This window comes from Dama dama, chromosome 18, assembly GCF_033118175.1.
Source record: "Dama dama isolate Ldn47 chromosome 18, ASM3311817v1, whole genome shotgun sequence".
NCBI lineage: Eukaryota > Metazoa > Chordata > Mammalia > Artiodactyla > Cervidae > Dama > Dama dama.
In genome coordinates this window covers 18,215,441-18,235,017 of record NC_083698.1, presented here as the reverse complement: position 1 = coordinate 18,235,017, position 19,577 = coordinate 18,215,441, and the positions used below count along the sequence as shown (strand labels likewise).

At 39.3% G+C, this 19,577-nt stretch overlaps 1 long non-coding RNA gene across 2 annotated transcripts in view; it reads right to left on the bottom strand.

Moving 5' to 3' along the window:
• LOC133072757 (uncharacterized) overlaps positions 1-16,161 on the bottom strand; it is a 67,372-nt gene extending 51,211 nt beyond the window's left edge. For both annotated transcript variants that reach the window (XR_009696807.1, XR_009696806.1), the window contains exons 1-2: positions 15,881-16,161; positions 4,469-4,508 (exon numbers count right to left, since the gene is read on the bottom strand). This is a non-coding gene — a long non-coding RNA (uncharacterized LOC133072757). The remainder of the gene's footprint in view (positions 1-4,468; positions 4,509-15,880) is intronic.
• Between the last annotated feature and the right edge of the window lie 3,416 nt (positions 16,162-19,577).

The window sequence follows — 19,577 nt, the reverse complement described above, 5'->3', positions numbered from 1 at the left end:
TATTGCTGAAGCCTGGCTTGGAGAATTTTGAGCATTACTTTACTAGTGTGTGAGATGAGTGCGATTGTGTGGTAGTTTGAGCATTCTTTGGCATTGCCTTTCTTTGGGATTGGAATGAAAACTGACCTTTTCCAGTCCTGTGGCTACTGCTGAGTTTTCCAAATTTGCTGACATATTGAGTGCAGCACTTTCACAGCATCATCTTTCAGGATTTGAAATAGCTCAACTGGAATTCCATCACCACCACTAGCTTTGTTCGTAGTGATGCTTTCTAAGGCCCACTTGACTTCACATTCCAGATGTCTGGCTCTAGGTGAGTGATCACACCATTGTGATTATCTGGGTCATGAAGATCTTTTTTGTACAGTTCTTCTGTGTATTCTTGCCACCCTTTCTTAATATCTTCTGCTTCTGTTAGGTCCATACCTTTTCTGTCCTTTATCGAGCCCATCTTTACATGAAATGTTCCCTTGGTATCTATAATTTTCTTGAAGAGATCTCTAATCTTTCCATTCTATTGTTTTCCAATTAAGCTTATAATAATCCACCTTTATCTTCCAAGAGACATCTGTCTTCTGCATTAATCTAACTAGGGATGTGATAAGAATCATCAGTCTTCATCTTTCAACACCTTAGAAGCGGTACTCACATCTTTGTTTTCTCCAGAGATACAGAATTGACTTTGATTTACTCTTTTGGAAGGGATTAAGAATTCCAGATGCTTCCACATTGCCATTTCTACCACAGTGGAATTCATACCCATTGGATCCAACTCACAAGAAAATTTTGATGCAGGAAAGCATCTTTATATTCCTCTTTTGTTTCCCTTATACTCCCAACTTTATACATTAAATGCTTGTTTTCTAACACTCTTTTGTAAGCAAAGCCTGAGAAGATGTTACTGTCATTTTTCCTCTGAAAAATATTCACGTTCAAATGAAAAAGAAAAATCATAAGCTTCAAACAGAACCAATTGGATTTCTAATTGTAAACCCATCACCTGCTAAATCATGTGTGACTTTGCTCACATTAATTAACCTCAGTTTTATAATCTTTAAAAGGGTGTAAGTCTGAAGACTTATGAAGCAAATCACTGAACACAGGCATTTATAACAACCACAGGTGTGTAAAACAATGCTGACCTCTTTGCCGAAAATAGTTCAATTCTTCACCCTTTGGATTACTCTTCCATTGGATTTCCCTGGGAAACATACTCTGTTCTCTTCCTCTGTTTTAGGTCAAATTCTCTCTTTTGTATACTTCTTTAACACTCTCTTTCCCCTTTCTAGTGTCTGTCTCAATGTATACCTCACATTTGTTTATTTATTTAATTATTGTTTATTTTTTTACCAATACTTTATATACCCCTTTGAGCATTTTGCTTTGCTCATATTTATAAAAGTCTCAGTCTTAGCATTTAAAAATTAGTTGAATGAATGAATTAATATCAAGAGGCAACAACTAATGGACACTTACTGTGGGTAATACTCTGCGCCATGTGCTATATGTCCGCCACTCATAAAATACCCAAGTATCTCTCACATTTTTTCATCACAAATTTCAGAAAGATTTAGAAAAGCTAATACTGAGATTTTTCTCACTATTTCCCTCAGTAGTCTGGGTATCTTCTCTTCCCACAGTATCTTGAATATACATTCAAACATCTCATGTCCATGATATAATTTGCCTGCACTCTCAAGGCCTCCAAAACAACACAGCTGATTTGGAAACTCTAGTCTGCCTGAGGAACATCTGAAAGCTTGTTTTAAGTACTTCTCTCATGCATAGAGATTCTAACTCTGTAGGTCAGGAGTGAGACCTGAATATATGTGATTTTATAAGACGATACTGATACTAATGCACATACATTTCAGAAATTTTGAGATCTAGGAACCTGGAGTTAGAGAATGAAACAGATGAAGAGTTGGAATGCTCCGTGGTAGACCACAGAGAACTTTAATGTTAGGGAACAGAAATTCTCACTCTTGGAAACTGAACTCCAGTGTTCTGAAATAATAAGAGTTCTGGGTGGCCAGAGATTATTAGCTAGTGCTGTGATGTGTGATACAGGCTTCCCTGGTGTCTCAGACAGTAGCGAATATGCCTGCAATTCAGGAGACCCAGGTTCAATCCCTGGGTTGGGAAGATACCCTCAAGAAGGGAAGGGCTACCCACCCCAGTATCCTTTCCTGGAGAATCCATGGACAGAGGAGCCTGGCGGGCTATAGTTCATGGGGTCACAAGGAGTCTCACAGACGTGAGTGACTGACACTTTAATGTGATATGCAAAGAAACCATCAACACTAACAAGTTAAAGCATATATACTGGAAAACTGACCTCATAGGCTGAGAAATCTTGATATGGTCGAAAAAGAAGCAGTAGGATTATTTACATAAGCTGTTTTACATTTATGCCTAATTGCCATGCAGTCTAACAGTAATCATGTATATCCCCTAAATGTGTGTAGAGGGCTCTTGTGTATTTGGAACAGTGATCTCTGTAGATCTGTGTTTTTAGATTACTTTTCTGAACCAAAGACATTTGATCACAACCTTTAAACAAATAGTAAAAGTCTGATTAAAACATATAGCTTTATTTGGGTGATTTCTTTGGAATTGTCTTATATCCTTCTGGAAAGAGAAAACTTGGTATTTGCTTTCTAGAGGGACAGTTGGCATCTCTGAAAATGACAATGGGGATTTTGGAAATGGACACAAAATGACCTGTGCTTTTCTAACCACTCCATGGGCTATCTCTAAGTAGTAAAAAAGGAGTCTTCTATTAAAACTTCCCACTGAAACACACACTTCAAATGCTAACATAGGAAAGTAACATGTATAGGAGTGGACACTTTCACTCTATGAGTTAAATGATATGCTTTGTCTTTGTCACAGAAATTCTCAGATTATTTTTCCCTAAAATGTTTGCTAAGATCCCTAAAAAAAAAAACAAACAAACAGGATTTTCCACTTGCACATTCAACTCAAGCATCTCCTTTATATAATTCTCTTGATTCTCCAATATTAACATTTTAGGCAGGTACAATGAAATTCAACAAACTGAGCTAAAATAAATATATTACCAAATCAAATAAAACTCAAACCTAATCCTTTAGATTTCAAGTTTCAGGCAAGCCTTCTTCTTTAAAGTAATATATTTATCTACGTAATTGTTTAGCTAAGACTAAGATAAGACTGACCAGAGTTGAAGTATCAACTCTGCCATTTACTAGCTCTGCAATCAGAGGCGGGCTTCCCAGGGTGGCCCCAGTGGTAAAGAACCTGTCTGCCAATGCAGGAGATGCAAGAGACATGGGTTTAGTCCCTCAGTCAGGGAGATTCCCTGGAGGAGGGCACAGCAACCCATCCCACTTGCCTGGAGAACCCCATGGACAGAGGAGCCTGGCGGGCTACAGTCCATAGGGTCATAGAGGGTCAGACAAGACTGAAGAGACTAAGCACGTACTCAGAGGCAAAGTTTTTTAACTTCTCCAAGACCCAGCTCATTCATCAATAAAATGGGGACATCCATCACATAGGTCTGATGTAAGAATTAAAGGAAAGCAGGTATTTAAGAGTACATTAAGATGGGCCCGACATAAGGTAAATATCATAGGTTTTAGTTTTTTGGTTTGAAAGAATACAAGCACCCCAATGCTCATTGAAGCATTGTTTACAATAGCCAAGACATGGAATCAACCTAAATACCCATTGACAGAAGAATGGATAAAGAAGATGTGGTACATATATACACTGGAATATTACTCAGCCATAAAAACGAATGAAATAATGCCATTTGTAGCAACATGGATGGACCTGGAGATTATTATACTAAGTGAAGTAAGTCAGAGAAAGACAAATATCACATGATATCACTTATATGCAATACCTAAAAAAAAATGACACAAATGAACTTATTTACAAACAGAAACTGATGCACAGACTCAGAGAATTTATGGTTACCAAGAAGGAAGGGGGTGAGGGAGGGACAGATTGGGAGTTTGGGACAGGTATGTACACACTGCTATTTTTATAAATAGATAACCAGGACTTCCCTGGTGGCATGGTGGATAAGAATCCACCTGCCATTGCAGGGAACGTGGCAAAGATTCTTTCTCTGGTCCACAAAAGATTCTACATGCTGTGGCCCATGAGCCACAGCTACTAAATCTGTGCCCTAGTGCTGGCAAGCCACAGCTACTAAAGCCTGCATGCTCTAGAATTGGCAAGGAATACCTAATGAGGGCCCGCGCCACAACTGCTGAGCTTGTGCACCAACAGCCTGTGCTCTGCAACAAGAGAAACCTGTGACCTGCAACCAGAGAGTAGTCCCTGCTCTCTGCAACTAGAGAAAGCCTGCATGCAGCAATGAAAACCCAGCCCAGCCAAAAATAAATAAATATATGAAGCAGTGTGTACACGTCAAAAGATAAAGAAATAAATAAAATAGATAATCAATAGGACTTACTGTATAGCACAGGAAACCCTGCTCAGTCCTCTGTAATAACCTAAATGGGAAAATAATTTGAAAAAGAATAGTTATATGTATAACCAATCACCTTGCTATGCACCTGAAGCTAATACATTATTAAATCAATTATATTCCAATATAAAATAAAAATTAAAAAAAAAAAGAATGACTGTATGAGCCAGCAATCCCACTCCTGGGATTTCCAGATACATCTGAAAGAAACAGTAACTAGAAAAGTCATGCACCCGAACATTCATTGCAACACTGTTTACAATAGCCAGGACATAGAAGCAATATTAAATGTCCATTGACAGAAGGATGGATAAAGAACATGAGATACATACATACAATGGCATGTTACTCGGCTGTAAGAAAGAATGAAATAATGCCATTAGCAGCAACATGGATGGACCTGGAGATTATGATACTAAGTGAAGTAAGTCAGACAGAGACGAATATCATATGACATCATTTATATGTGTAATCTTTAAAAATGACACATGAATTTTTTGCAAAACAGAAACAGATTCAGACTTTGAAAACAAGCTTACAGTTACCAAAAGGGAAAGCTTGGGGGGTTGCTATAGTAGGAGTTTGAAATTAACAATATACACTTATTATATATAAAATAGAATCAATAAGGACTTCCTACTGTATAGTAAAGGGAACTCTACTCATTAATCTGTAATAAGCTATATGGAAAAGAATCTTAAAAAAGAATGGATAAATGTGTATGGATAACTAAATCACTTTGCTGTACATCTGAAACCAATATAACTTTGTAAATCAACTATAATATAAATAAAAATTAAATTTAAAAAATTTTAAAAATAAACTAAAAAAACTCCACTATGCTGTATATCTGAAACTAATAATATTGTTGTCAACTATACTTTCAATAAAAAAAAAAAAGAATTACTACCTCTTATTATTACTATGCATCATTGATAATAAACCACACTGAGAACAATCATGATAGTGATTATCATGGAGATATGAGAAAAAAGACCTGCAAGTCTTTCACAAACCTCAAATTTCTAAGTACTTGAGATTGTCGCTATGGTTGTTTATAAACTCTGACTCCATTTTCAATGATGCCTCTTGGACTCAGATGGCTTCCATCCTCAGTCAAATTGTTAAAATACTTATTAATTTGGGATTAACCTAACTAGTAAGCAAAATGACAAAGGTTTCTTTGGTTTCCAGCTTTCAAGTTTCATGCTTGATTTGATTTTTTGGAGGAGGGAAACTACTGTGATGCATAAATGGTAGCAGCACTTTTATCAGATGGTCCATTAGTCAGTTTTCCTGAAGTGAAAGTGAATTCCAGCAACACAGCTGTCATTTAGCATTCTCATCCATGAAAAGAAAAATTAAAAAAAAGATGGAAACTTGCTATTTTTCTGTTTCAAAAATAAAACAAGGCCAAAGAAACTGTTATCCGGTCAACTTTACTCAGAAAAGAACTGGCTGTCTTCCCAAAGGCGAATTGAATTGTGGAAAATGTTTCTACTGGTTTTCACAGGAAAAGCAGAATAACTGGGGATAAAGCAGGCAAGAAGTTGACAATTAGGAAAGGAACTAAAATGTAAATAAGAAATAATGTATGATTTGATTTTACTGTTAAATGTCCAGCTAAAGTTTGGTTAACAATAAAAGTACTTAGTTCAGGGCACTTCAGTTGAGATGAGGTGTACCTAACTTCCATGGATATTAACTTTGGATTTAGAGGTACAGGTAAATGAACAAGGAAGTGTTCTGTCAGCCAGAGTTGCAATATTAGAACTTGCTCACTGGTGTGGCTTTGTTTCACATAATTCAAAATTTACTTTATTTTGCATCTAAGTAGGAATAATGATTTGAGTCACATTCTAGAGTAGGACAAGAGAGAAAGGACAACTGACAGTACTCAGTACAAATAAAATCCTATTATATTACACTGGAACCTTTTAATTTTGGTAAGACAACACTACAAATAATGGTGCGGTTATAAAAAGCTTTAACCTCAAATATAGTACTTCAAAGACTGAGAAAGACATTATGTGATTGATTAAATAAATAATGTAATCATTCATGGGAATAAGAAAAGATTAAGAGTTATTTGCTGCTGCTTCCTTTATAGTATCTCTTCACTAACTTTTATTAGAGGAAAATACTTCTGAGTGAAATTCCTAATGAAACGTGCTTATATTTATTTTGTTCTGAGCAATTTTTTATGCTCAGTTAGATTCAAATTACAGAAACATCCTATTAGCATAGGTGTTCTAAAACAAAAACAAATGGTGGGCAGGAATTCTAAGAGCAGCCAAAGTTAAAAACCGCAATAAACTGTAATTAGAAAATAAAGAGTAAGTTTACATGAATGATAAGGAGGGCAATTTTTCCTGAAACTTAAGATAGCCCTCTACCAAAGTATTATTTTGGTTGCAAGGGAGAGCCAATCTGACTCCATGTTGGATCTGTTCTTTGACTTGCGTTTCTTTGCTTTTATTATTATAATCACACAATAGGAGCTTTCCTGGTGTCTCAGTAAAGAATCTGCCTGCAATGCAGGAGACCTAGGTTCTCTCCCTTGGTCAGGAAGATCTGCTGGGGAAGAAATTGGCAACCCACTCCAGTATTCTTGCCTGGGAAATTCCATGGACAGAGGAGACTGGCAGGCTACAGTCCATGGGGTTGCAAAGAGTTGGACACAATTGGGCAACTAAACCACCACCACCACCGCTAATCATACATAGTGAGTAGTGGTTTTCCACCTCAGAGAACCCTGCCCCTCTGCCTGTCCGTTAAACTAAAGTGCCTTTATTCAGCTCACAGAGAGACCATCTGACCCTGTCCACCTGTGTATGGCTGCCAGACAGAAGAGATGAACACATTCCTTCCCCTTGTGGGCCTTTCCCAGAGACGTTTTCACCAGACTGATGGCCCTTTTTACTTCACTTCCTCATTGCCTCTCCCTCTCTATTCTGCCTTTTAACCCTACCTCACTGCTTCTCTCTTTCCTTCTATGAAAGAAGTTGGCATCCAGACCCCGATAAGATGGCTATTTTGAGACATTAGGCTGACATCTTCTCAGTCAGCTGGCTTTCCAAATAAAACCATATTCCTTGCTGCAACAACTTGAGTCTCGTATTTATTGGCCGGTCATGTGGTGAGCAGAGAGAGCTTGCACTTGGAAACATTTTTGGATTATCAGTAAGGGATACTATACAAACCAAAGCCTAATTTCTGAAAATTTTACGGGAACTTTATAGATTTAATCATAAAGCATAAAGAGGTATATGATGAGAAAATTAATGCTGAAACTGAGGAAATAGTTATCTTAGGACAAAACGTTATGAGGTTTCATTAAAAAGTGAATAGGGATAATATAAGTGATGGGTAGCAAAACATGCCACTTTAGCATAAAGATAATATTAGCATGAATGTAGTTGAGAAGAAACAGATACAAGGAGAGCTTTCTGCTTCCCTCATTTGCCTAAAAATAGGACATAAATTTGTAAAAGTGTTCTGACCCCTCTATTAGAAAGAAGTTTATCACCATTGACAGTTCTATACCATGATCTGCCCAGAGATGCATCAGAGCAATCTTCAAATCAAACTTGACTAACTTGACTTTATTCACTATTAGTTCCCCCATACATTTACCACCACAATTTGCCACCCCAGAAGTCCTTTTCTTTTGACTTGTCACTTCTCCAAAAATGTATTGTTCTGTAACCACTCCAATGAATTACTCAACGCTGAGTACAACCATGTATATGTGTGATGCATATGTTCAGCTCAGTTCAGTCGCTCAGTCATGTCCGACTCTTTGCGACCCCATGGACTGCAGCACACCAGACCTCCCTGTCCATCACCAACTCCCAGAGTTTACCTAAACTCATGTCCATTGAGTTGGTGATGCCATCCAACCATCTCATCCTCTGTCGTCCCCTTCTCCTCCTGGCTTCAATCTTTCCCAGCATCAGGGTCTTTTCAAATGAGTCAGCTCTTCGCATCAGATGGCCAGAGTATTGTAGTTTCAACTTCAACATCAGTCCTTCCAATGAACACTCAATATGCACATGTTAATAAACTATTTGCTTTTTCTTTTGTTAATCTGTCTTTGTCAGTCTAATTTACAGGGTCCCAACTAGAGAACCTGAAATGGGGAGAGTAAAAAGAAAAGTTTTCCTCCTCTACAAAGAATTACTTCAATAAACATCCTAAGTCATGAGAAGATTCATATTCTAGAAATAAAAGCAAATATGATCACTCCACTCATTAATGACAATGAGGTTGGTAAACAGCATAAGATGAAGATGCCACATACTTTGCAGAAATCATGTGAATTATGAAGCTCAATAAATATTTCAGTGCTGAGAAAATTAACATAGAACTGCAAGCATAAACCTATATAAACTCTTATGTAGACTAGTGAAAATGTTTACCTGAAAGGAAATTATAGTCCATTTTTAAAATATGTCTTTCACAAGGCCTTTGTTGTTTGATAACGTAAAACAACTCTCTAACCTTGGGTTTTGGGGGGTTTTGTTAGGTTTATTTCATTATGGATGAATAACTAGACTTATTGTGGCTATCATTTTGCAATATTCACAAACACTGAATCATTACATTGTACCCCTAAAGCTAATATAATATTATATGTCAGTTCAGTCCCCAGGTTGGGAAGATCCTGTGGAGTAGGAAATGGCAACCACTCCACTGGAGTGGAATATCACTCCAATATTCTTGCCTGGAAAATTTCAAGAACAGAGGAGCCTGGTGGGCTACAGTCCAAGGGGTTTCAAAAAGTTGGCCATGACTGAGTGACTTACCATTGTTAATTGCTGTAACTCTGCTGTGAATTACATGCCCAGGACTCATTTATCTTACAACTAGAAGTTTATATCTTTTGACCACCTCCCATGATTGAGTGACTGACCACACACATTGTTAATTGCTGTCACCCTGCTGTGAATTACATGCCCAGAACTTATTTATCTTATAACCAGAAGTTTACATCTTTTGACCACTCCCACCCACCTCTGGAAACCACTAATCTGTTCTCTAACTATGAGTTCATTTTTTCATTTTTGCTTTGTTTTTATATTCCACATAAAAGTGTTATTATATGGTATTTGTCTCACTTCAACTTATTTCACTTAGCATGATTCCCTCAAGGTCTGTCCATGTTGTCACAAATGGAAAGATTCACTTCTATTCTTATGGCTGATTAATAATATTTCATTATATATAATATCTTATTATACATAATACAACTTATTATATTATATATTATGTTTATTATATAATACACAAATACTATAATTTCATATATATAATGAAATTTTATATATATTTATACACAAAAAACTGTGGAAAATTCTGAAAGAGATGGGAAAACCAAACCACCTGACCTGCCTTTTGAGAAACCTGTATACAGGTCACGAAGCAACAGTTAGAACTGGACATGGAACAACAGACTGGTTTCAAATCGGGAAAGGAGTGTGTCAAGGCTGTATATCGTCACCCTGCTTATTTAACTTATATGCAGAGTACATCATGAGAAACGCTGGGCTGGAAGAAGCACAAGCTGGAATCAAGATAGCCATGAGAAATATCAATATCCTCAAATATGCAGATGACACCACCCTTATGGCAGAAAGTGAAGAGGAACTAAAGAGAATCTTGATGAAAGTGAAAGAGGAGAGTGAAGAAGTTGGCTTAAAGCTCAGCATTCAGAAAACTAAGATCATGGCATCTGGTCCCGCCACTTCATGGGAAAAAGATGGGGAGACAACGGAAACAGTGTCAGACTTTAATCTTTTGGGCTCCAAAATCACTGAAGATGGTGAGTGCAGCCATGAAATTAAAAGACACTTACTCCTTGGAAGGAAAGTTATGACCAACCTAGACAGCATATTGAAAAGCAGAGACATTACTTTGCCAACAAAGGTCCGTCTAGTCAAGGCTCTGGTTTTTCCAGTGGTCATGTATGGATGTGAGAGTTGGACTGTGAAGAAAGCTAAGCACCAAAAAATGGATGCTTTTGAACTGCGGTGTTGGAGAAGACTCTTGAGAGTCCCTTGGACTGCAAGGAGATCCAACCAGTCCATCCTAAAGGAGATCAGTCCTGAGTGTTCATTGGAAGGACTGATGCTGAAGCTGAAACTCCAATACTTTGGCCACCTCATGCGAAGAGTTGACTTATTGGAAAAGACCCTGATGCTGGGAGGGATTGGGGGCAGGAGGAGAAGGGGACGACAGAGAATGAGATGGTTGGATGGCATCACCGACTTGATGGACATGGGTTTGAGTAAACTCCGGGAGTTGGTGATGGACAGGGAGGCCTGGCGTGCTGTGATTCATGGGGTCACAAAGAGTTGGACACAACTGAGTGACTGAACTGAACTGACTGATACATATTTTTAACAACTTCTTTAGCCATTTAAACTTAATTTGTTTCCATGTCTTGGTTACTGTGAATAGAGCTGCAATGAACATGAGGGTACATGTTTTAATTTCCCTAGTTTGTTTTAATTTCCTTCAGATATATACACAGAAGTGGGATTACCAAATTATATGTCAGTCTTATTTATTTTTAATTTCTCTATACTGTTTTGCATAATGGCTGCATCACCACCAACAATGCATAAGGGTTCCCTTTTTTCCACATCCTCACTAACACTTGTTCTTTCTTATCTTTTTGATAGATTACTATTCTAAAAGTTGTGAAGTGATATCTCATTATTTTGATTTTAATTTCCCTGATGACTCGTGATGTTCAGCATCTTTTACGCATCTGTTAGACATCTGCATGTCTTCTTTGGAAAAATGTCCATTCAGTAAGCTCTTTGACTCTTTGTTTATTCAGAACCTCTGCCTATTTTTAAATTGAATCTTTTTTTGGTTTGTTTGTTTTTTGCTACTGAGTTGTATAAGTTCTTTATATGTTTTGGATATTACCCCCTTATCAGCTATATTATTTATGATAACTCTCCCATTCAGTAAATGACCTTTCATCTTGTTGATGGCCTCTTTTACCTTGCAGAAGCTCTTTGATGGACTCTCATTTGTCTTTGCTTTTTTTTTAAACATTTGTTGCCTTTGCCTTTGGTGACAAATGCAAAAAAAATATATCATTGCCAAGACTAATATCAACATTACTGCCTGTTATGTTCTAGGAGTTCTATGGTATTAGGTCTTATATTCAAGTAATTAACCCATTTTGAGTTTATTTTTACATGTGGTGTAAGGTACAGGTCCAGTTTTCCCAAAACCATTTATTGAAGATTTTTGTTTATTTATTGTTTATTGTCTTTATTTATGTTTTTGGTTTCTTTGTTGCAAATGAACTAGCCATAAATGTGTGGGTTTATTTCTGGATTCTCTATCCTATTCCCTTAATCTATGTGTCTGTTTTTATGCCAATACCAAACTGTTTTAGTTACTACAGCTTCATAATAGCATTTGAAATCATGGAGCTTGATGCCTACAGCTTTTGCTTCTTTCCAAAGATTGTGATATTTGGAGTCTTTTGTAGTCCCACATAAATTTTAGAGCTGTTTGTTCTTTTTCCGTGAAAATTCTCTTTGGAATTTGATAGCATTAGGTAGCTAGAACAGGGAAAAAAGAGTCCAAAATGGCAGTGACTAAAAGACAAAGAAAGGGAAAAGCTCATGAAAGTGGAACAAAAGGAAATCTGCAGACCAGAGTGAGAACTTCAGGTGAAACAAACACTCCCTCTTCTGGGCTAGCCCAATTTGCATAGGACAGGCTTGGCGGGTGGAGACAAATGTATGAAAGCAGGAAGCCTAGACAGATTGAGCCCTCTCCTTTGGGACTGGCCCACCCTCACACCTCAAGGGTATACTATCCTTTGCTTTTCCTAATAAAACTGAGCTGTAACTGAGCTGTAACACTGGTCTGCCATTTCAACGTTCAAATCTTTGCTGCGGTGAGACAGAACCAAGGAAATTACACACTCCCCTGACAATAGGATTTCCTAAATCCAGATGACTGTTTCCTTCCCCAAGGTAGGGAAGTTTGTAGTCATTATTTCTTCCAATGAATTTTCTGTCCCTTTTATTGCTCTGTTCTACTTTGAGAATCCCTATAATTCAAATGTTAGCTTGATGTTGTCTCGTAAATCTCCTAAGTAATCCTCACTTTTTAAAATCCTTCTTTTTTGCTGCTCTAATTGGGTGAGTTCCACTGCTCCGTCTTTGAGTTGACTGATCCTTTCTCTGTTTCATCTAGTCTTCTGTTGAAACTCTCTAGTGAATTTTTCAGTACAGTTATTATATTCTTTATCTCTTTGATAAAGAAAAATATAAATATATTATATTATATTCTTTATCTCTTCTATTTGATACTTTCTTTAGTTTCTATCTCTTTGTTGAAATTCTCACTCAGTTTATTCATTCTACTCCCAAGTTTGGGGAACATTGCTATTATCATTATTTTGAACTCTTTATTAGGCAAATTACTTATGTTTGTTTCATTAAGATTTTTTTTCTGAGGTTTTATCTTATTCTTTTGTTTGGAATATATCCCTCTGTATCTTCATTTTTCTGGACTCTTTGTGTTGGTTTCTATACATTAGATAAAACAGACTCTCTCAATCTCAAAGGAGCAGTTTCATACAGGAGATAAGCCTTATCTTTCAACATTTTCTGGCTCTTGGTTGTTTCTCGAACCTTTGTTATCCATGCAAACTATTTTATTTTTAATGGTCCCGCTTTCATGCATTGGAGAAGGAAATGGCAGCCCACTCCAGTGTTCTTGCCTGGAGAATCCCAGGGATGGAGGAGCCTGGTGGGCTGCCGTCTATGGGCTCACACAGGGTCGGACACGACTGAAGCGACTTAGCAGCGGCAGCAGCAGCAGTAATTGAGAGTGAGCCAAGACCTGTTAGTGTCCCAAAGGAAAGGATCTCAACCACTTAAGATTCAGACTGTCTGGAATTCAGACCCTCAAGCAGTAGCTTCTAAAGTATGCAAATATACACAGTCCTGTGGGGTTGCTAGCATAAGCCCTGCTGACCACCAGTGATAGGTGATCTGGAGGTGTCCCCTGCTTGAGTGGCAGTCACAAAAATCTGGGCTCCAGGGAAGCTTCCACTCATGTCCAGGGGATGTCAGTGAGATGTAGTGAGGCAGAGTGAAGCACGAAAACAGTGTGCACCATAACTGCATTCCCTGAGGGCACATCCACAGGCCCCTAGCTGTGCCCAAGCTGAGCCCTCCTCTTCAGGCTGAAGCTGCAGGACCTCTTTCACAGAAAGATGGGCTTTCAGCCACGTCTGTTCTCTGTGCAGTGTCCTGGGAATGGCAGCCAGCTAAGAACTGAGTCTCTGATTACTACAGTCTTGCAGGATCCAGACATGTGAGCTCCCTGGCTGCCAGAGCCAGAGTACCACGGGGCATTCCTTAGGCAGCAGGCACAAAGATAGGGCACCCAAACTAAAAACCAAGGCACTGGACACATCTAGAAGCTCCCCTTACCCCTTCAGGAAATACTGGCATTCTAGAGTGTTGTAGAGAAAGAGGGTGTGGCAATCACCCACCCTCTAAGGTCTCTGGAATACTTTCCAGTTGGCACTTAAATATGTGTTTAATAAGGAGCCTGCCCTTCAAGCTGCAGTTGTGATGATAAGCTAATAGGCTTCTTTCACAGAAAGACTGAGCTCCTGGGTCTACTACCTTTTGCTGTGCCCTGAAGATGGTAACCTTTTAAGAACTCTTTCTCCATTGTTTATCACCCTGTGGTACCCAGAAGTGTAAGCCCCATACAGACAACTGTTGTTGTCTGGGTGTTTAGGACTGAGCACAGTGTATAAGTTCTCACTTAAAACACAACTGTGTTAAGCCATGACACCTGGCAATGTTTATTCTCTTACTATGAATGTTTATAAATATGTACCATATGCCAGGAACTGTTTTAGATGCTACAGATACAGCAGGGAACAAATTTCATGAACCAATGGACTGTACATTCTAAAGGGAAAAGAGTCAATAAATATACTTCAAAGAAAATACATATTTCAAAGAAAAGTAAGATAAGGTAATGGAAAGAGTGTTGGTGTGTTGTTTCCATTGGGGAACCAGAGACTTCCTCTCTGAGGAACAGAAAATTGAATAAAGGAGAATAAAACTGAAGGAGAAAATTCAGCTAGAAGGCTACAGCCATGGCCCTGGTAGAAATATCCAAGACTGCTGCTGTTTCATTGGTAGATGCAATGTTGTAAGATGCAGAGAATAGCTGAGTTCAACAGAGATTTACAGAGTAGAAAAAAAAAAATATTAAAAGTATCATTCTACTGGTAGCATTTACCTCAAGTTTCTCTTTTAACACCTCCTGCAAATTTCAGAAGGGACAAAAGTCGGGATACTTTTCCATGCAAATCACACAATTTAAAGCTAAAGAACCATCGTCAACATAATAGAAAATCCAAATCCCTAGGGCTCTAAAGACTACTGCAAGAGAAAACTGTCTATTTCCCACTATCATCAACAAAAGGATAAATTCAGTAACATCATGATTAAAACACTTAATAAGAAAGAATTGTATAAAAGCCGGAGATAATTACAGCCATGTAAATCACTGCCATTGATGGTTATATTAATTGTTCTAGGCAGAGAATATAGCTTTTGGTTACCTTACAATATGCGATACAAACTCTGTAAAACAAAGATAGTATAATTTGTTTTATGATGCCAACAACAGCAAATAACAGCAGGGTTCTCAGAGTTTACTTGCACTAAATACATGTTACTCAGACTGTTGCTTTACATTTATCCAGCTTGCATATAATCTCCTTGAAATGTTAAAATCCTGTACATCAAAAATAAACATACGATTTTCTTTACCTTCTGCCTAATGTAATTAATAATAGCCCATGGATGCCCAATACAAACAGCCTGGAAATCTTCAAGGAAATAATAAAACTGTAATGAAAATACTTAATAAACTTAGTTCATTATTTTGCCAGGATGAATGGATACTTGAAACCCAATCAGTGCCCAAAGAGTAATCAGGAATTAGTTATTTTTTGTTTAATTCTCTAATTCTGACTCCCTATATAAACTTGAGATACAGAGGCAGGTAGCAACAAGACTAAGCTTTGAAAAATCACAATGCAAATACTTCAAAGAAAGTATGTCTTCTCTGGAACACTGCACAGTGCTTTTATATAAATGATTGGGCTTTTATATAAATTGATTTACGTTGCTGATCTCATTTCAAATGCATTCTAAAAACTCTCTATTTGTACTCGCCTCCCCTTATGATTACTCTTTTTGATACCTTATTTTATATCTAATCATTTTGTGTGTCCCTTTACTGTTTATTGTGGATATAGATCATTTTACTATTTGTGTCTTTTAACTTCCCCACTAGCTTTGTGTGCAGATGATTTCTTACCTTTGCTATATGTTCGTGTTTTCTGGTGAGCTCCTTCATTTTGTAATTTTCTTTGCTTCTAGTTGTGGCCTTTTCTTTTTTCACCTTCAGAAAAATTCCTTTCGCATTTGTTGTAAAGCTGGTTTGGTGGTGCAGAACTCTTCTGTTGTCGTTGTATAGTCACTAAGTCATGCCCGACTCTTTTGTGACCCCATGGACTTTGAAGCCCGCCAGGTTCCTCTGTCTCTGGGATTTCCCAGGCAAGAATCCTGGAGTGGGTTGCCATTTCCTTCTCCACGAGATCTTTCCAACCCAGGAATCTGGGTTGGAAATCCCCTGCATTAGCAGGCAGATTCTTTACGGCTGAGCCACCAGGGAAGTCCTGCTGAAATCTTGTAGCATTTGCTTATCTGTAAAGCTTTTTATTTCTTCATCAAACCTGGAGAGCCTTGCTAAGTAGACTATTCTTGGTTGTAGGTTTTTCTTTTTCATCACTTTGAGTACACTGTGCCTCCCATCTGGCCTGTAGAATTTCTGCTGAAAATTCAGCTGATAACCTTATGGGAGTTCCCTTGTATGTTATTTGTTGTTTTTCCTTTGTTGCTTTTAACCTCTAAAATTTTTGTTGTTTTATTTACACCTCATCATGCTTACAATCTTTACTCTGAACTCTGTTGGCTAGATTGCCTATCTCCACTTAGTCCTTCTAGGATTTAAACTTGTTCCTTTGTCTGGAACACCAAGCTTCCCTGGTGACTCAGATAGTAAAGAATCTGCCTACAGTGTGGGAGACCAGGGTTCAATATCTGGGTTAGGAAGATTCCCTGGAGAAGGGAATGGCAACCCACTCCAGTATTGTCGCTTGGAGAATCCCACTGACAGAGAAGTCTGGAGGGCTACAGTCCATGCGGTCTCAAAGAGTTGGACAGGACTAAGCAACTAACACTTTCACTTTCTTTTGTCTGGAATACATTCCTCTGCAGCCTTATTTTTGTCTAAGTTACTATGGGTATTTTTAAAAATATATTTATTTATGTGGCTGCACCAGGTCTTAGTCGCAATATGGGGGATCTAGTTCCCCGTCTAGGGATTGAACCTGGGCCCCAGCATTGGGAGCAAGGAGTCTTAGCCACTGGACCACCAGGAAGTCCACTATGGGTATTTTTATGTATTCAGCAGTTAGTTAAGGGCTTCCCAGGTGGCGCTAGTGGTAAAGAACCCACCTGTCAATGCAGGAGAGGTAAGAGATAAGGGTTCGATCGCTGAGTTGAGAAGATCCCCTGAAGGAGGAAAGGGCACCCCATTCCAGTATTCTTCCCTGGGAAATCCCATGGACAGAGGAACCTGGTGGGCTACAGTCCACAGGGTCGCAATGACTCAGACACAACTGAAGTGACTTGGCAGGCATGCACACACGGGTTAGCTACCTTTCTCAACCCTGGAGAAGTGGCCTCTGAAGGAGAAGTCCTGTGTGTCCTGGCAGCGCACTCCCCTCTCGGCACCCAAGCTGTGTGCTCTAGGGATTCCGTAAGAGGGCTGCGTGGGTCCTTCTGTTTTTGCAGACTGACTATGCGGGTAACCTGGCGGGCTTGGTTGGCCGCAGACCAGTTGGTGGTCAGGCTCTGCCTTATGGGGATGTTTCTAACTGCTGGTTAAGGGGTTCTGGTCACGAGGCAGCTGGCTACAGAAACCTAGGGTTTCTCTGCTAGTGCTGGCTCACTGGTGGGTGAGGTCAGGATCCAGAAGACTCTGGGGCTATTGCCCCCATCCTCCCTTACCCCCCAGGTGCTGGGGGGTTGTGGGGTGGTGGTGAGGTGGCTGGCGGTTCTATTCCTGACACAGCTGGGTATATGGTCCAGGGTGTCCTGAAGCTTGTGCTGGCCTGCAATTAAGAAGGGCCAGGGCCCGGCTGGTGCCAGGGTAGAGTCTGACCTGCTGGAGGCTGTAGGAGCGGGCTTTTCTCAAGTCTGGTGTCTGCCCACTAGCAGTCCGGGCTGTATGGAGCAGCATCTGCAGACGTTGGTGGGCTCAGGAAGACTGGAGGCAGCCTGTCTGCTGACGAGCTGTTTGGCCTGAGGAGTCCAAGCACCCGTGCTGGCAGGCTGTTGGGTGGGGCCAGGTCTCGGCGCTAATGAGAGAGGGAGGGTCCACCCGGCGCCCCTACCGCCACTTCCGGTTTCCGCAGGTGTAGAAGGAGCTCCCAAATTTGGCTGCAGCTGGTGCCTCTGTCTCCTGGGAGGTCCGCCTCTTCGGGAGATGCTTCAAGACCAGCGGTTAGGTCTGGCCCAGGCTCTTACCAAATCATTGCTTCCGCCATGGGTCTCTCTGTTTGTGTAGTGAAGTGTGTTCCTTTAAGAGTGAAGTCCGTTTCCCCGCAGTTGTTTGGGACTCCCGAAATTAAGCGGCACAGCCTTCAAAGCTAAGTGATCTGGGGGCTCATCTTCCCCATCCTGGACGTCTGGGCTGGGGAGCTTGATGTGGAGCTCAGAACTCTCAGACCTCTGCACAGTAATTATATTTCAGCGCGTGGGTCACCACCTGAGGGTATAGGGCTTGATGATATCACTAGTTTGGGCTTCCCAGGCGGCACAGTGGTAATGACTCTGCCTGCCTATGCAGGAGATGCAAGTTGGATCCCTGGGTCAGCAACAGCACGCACACGCTAGTTTGCCCCTCCTGGCCATCTCTTTGTGGTTCCTCCTTTTTCTCGTTAGGGGTAGTAGCTCTGTCCTGCTAAGTTTTGGTTTCTTTCGTAGTGGGTGTTCTGCAGAGAGTTGTACTTTGGGCATGCACCCTGCTTAGCCCGCACGTTGTGGGCAAACAAAAAGAAATTTAATGTTACCATTTGAAAACAGAGCAGCAACATGATAAAGAGGAATTTGGACTAAATAAAAGAGATGATCCTAAAATGCTTAAGAAAATTTGCAATAGCCCTTTAAGACTGAAGCAGCCTTGCAGCATTTTTCTTTTCTAGGGACTGTTCCCAGCCTAGTGAAATAAAAAACAGGCCCTGGTGTTATTAAAAGCTGAATGAATCGAAGAAAAATAGAAAATCTCATTAAACCATGCCAACAGCTTCAACTCATTATGAATATCCCCATAGAGCAGCCAATAATCCATTATGTTTTAAATAATATGCCTAAATATACCTCATTAAGTATAATTGTGGCTTGACACTCTATAAATGTCACAGAATGAATTTTTTTAGTTCAGACCTCTTCATTTTAGTAATATTTCATAAAATCTGACTATCAAATAAAATAAACCAATACCTTAAGAAACTGTACATTACAATGTAAAATACCTGAAATGTTCATTTTGTTCATTTTTTTAAAAAAATCTATAGACTGCCCTCCTGTAGCCAGTCAATATTGATAAACTAAGCTTTGCTTAGTTACCTGGGTTTACCTTGCTATCCCTCCCAGATTTTTTCTTAGAAATCTGTTTTCTTTGTCACTTTCTTCTCTCAAGCACCCCCAACACATTTACATGTCAATTTTTTAATCTGGAGTTTTGCTTGTTAGACCTGTTATATCAAATAAGCTTAGACTCTGGCCTCTTCTAATAATCTCCCATCATTCACTGCCCAAAGTATTTTTTCCACTTTTTTCTTCTTAATTTCTCTGAAGACACCTCACCGGAAAATTTTAACTAGGTAATAAAACGAGAAGACTATGGAACATTTAGATGTTAGCTCCATGTATAAAGAAATAAAAAT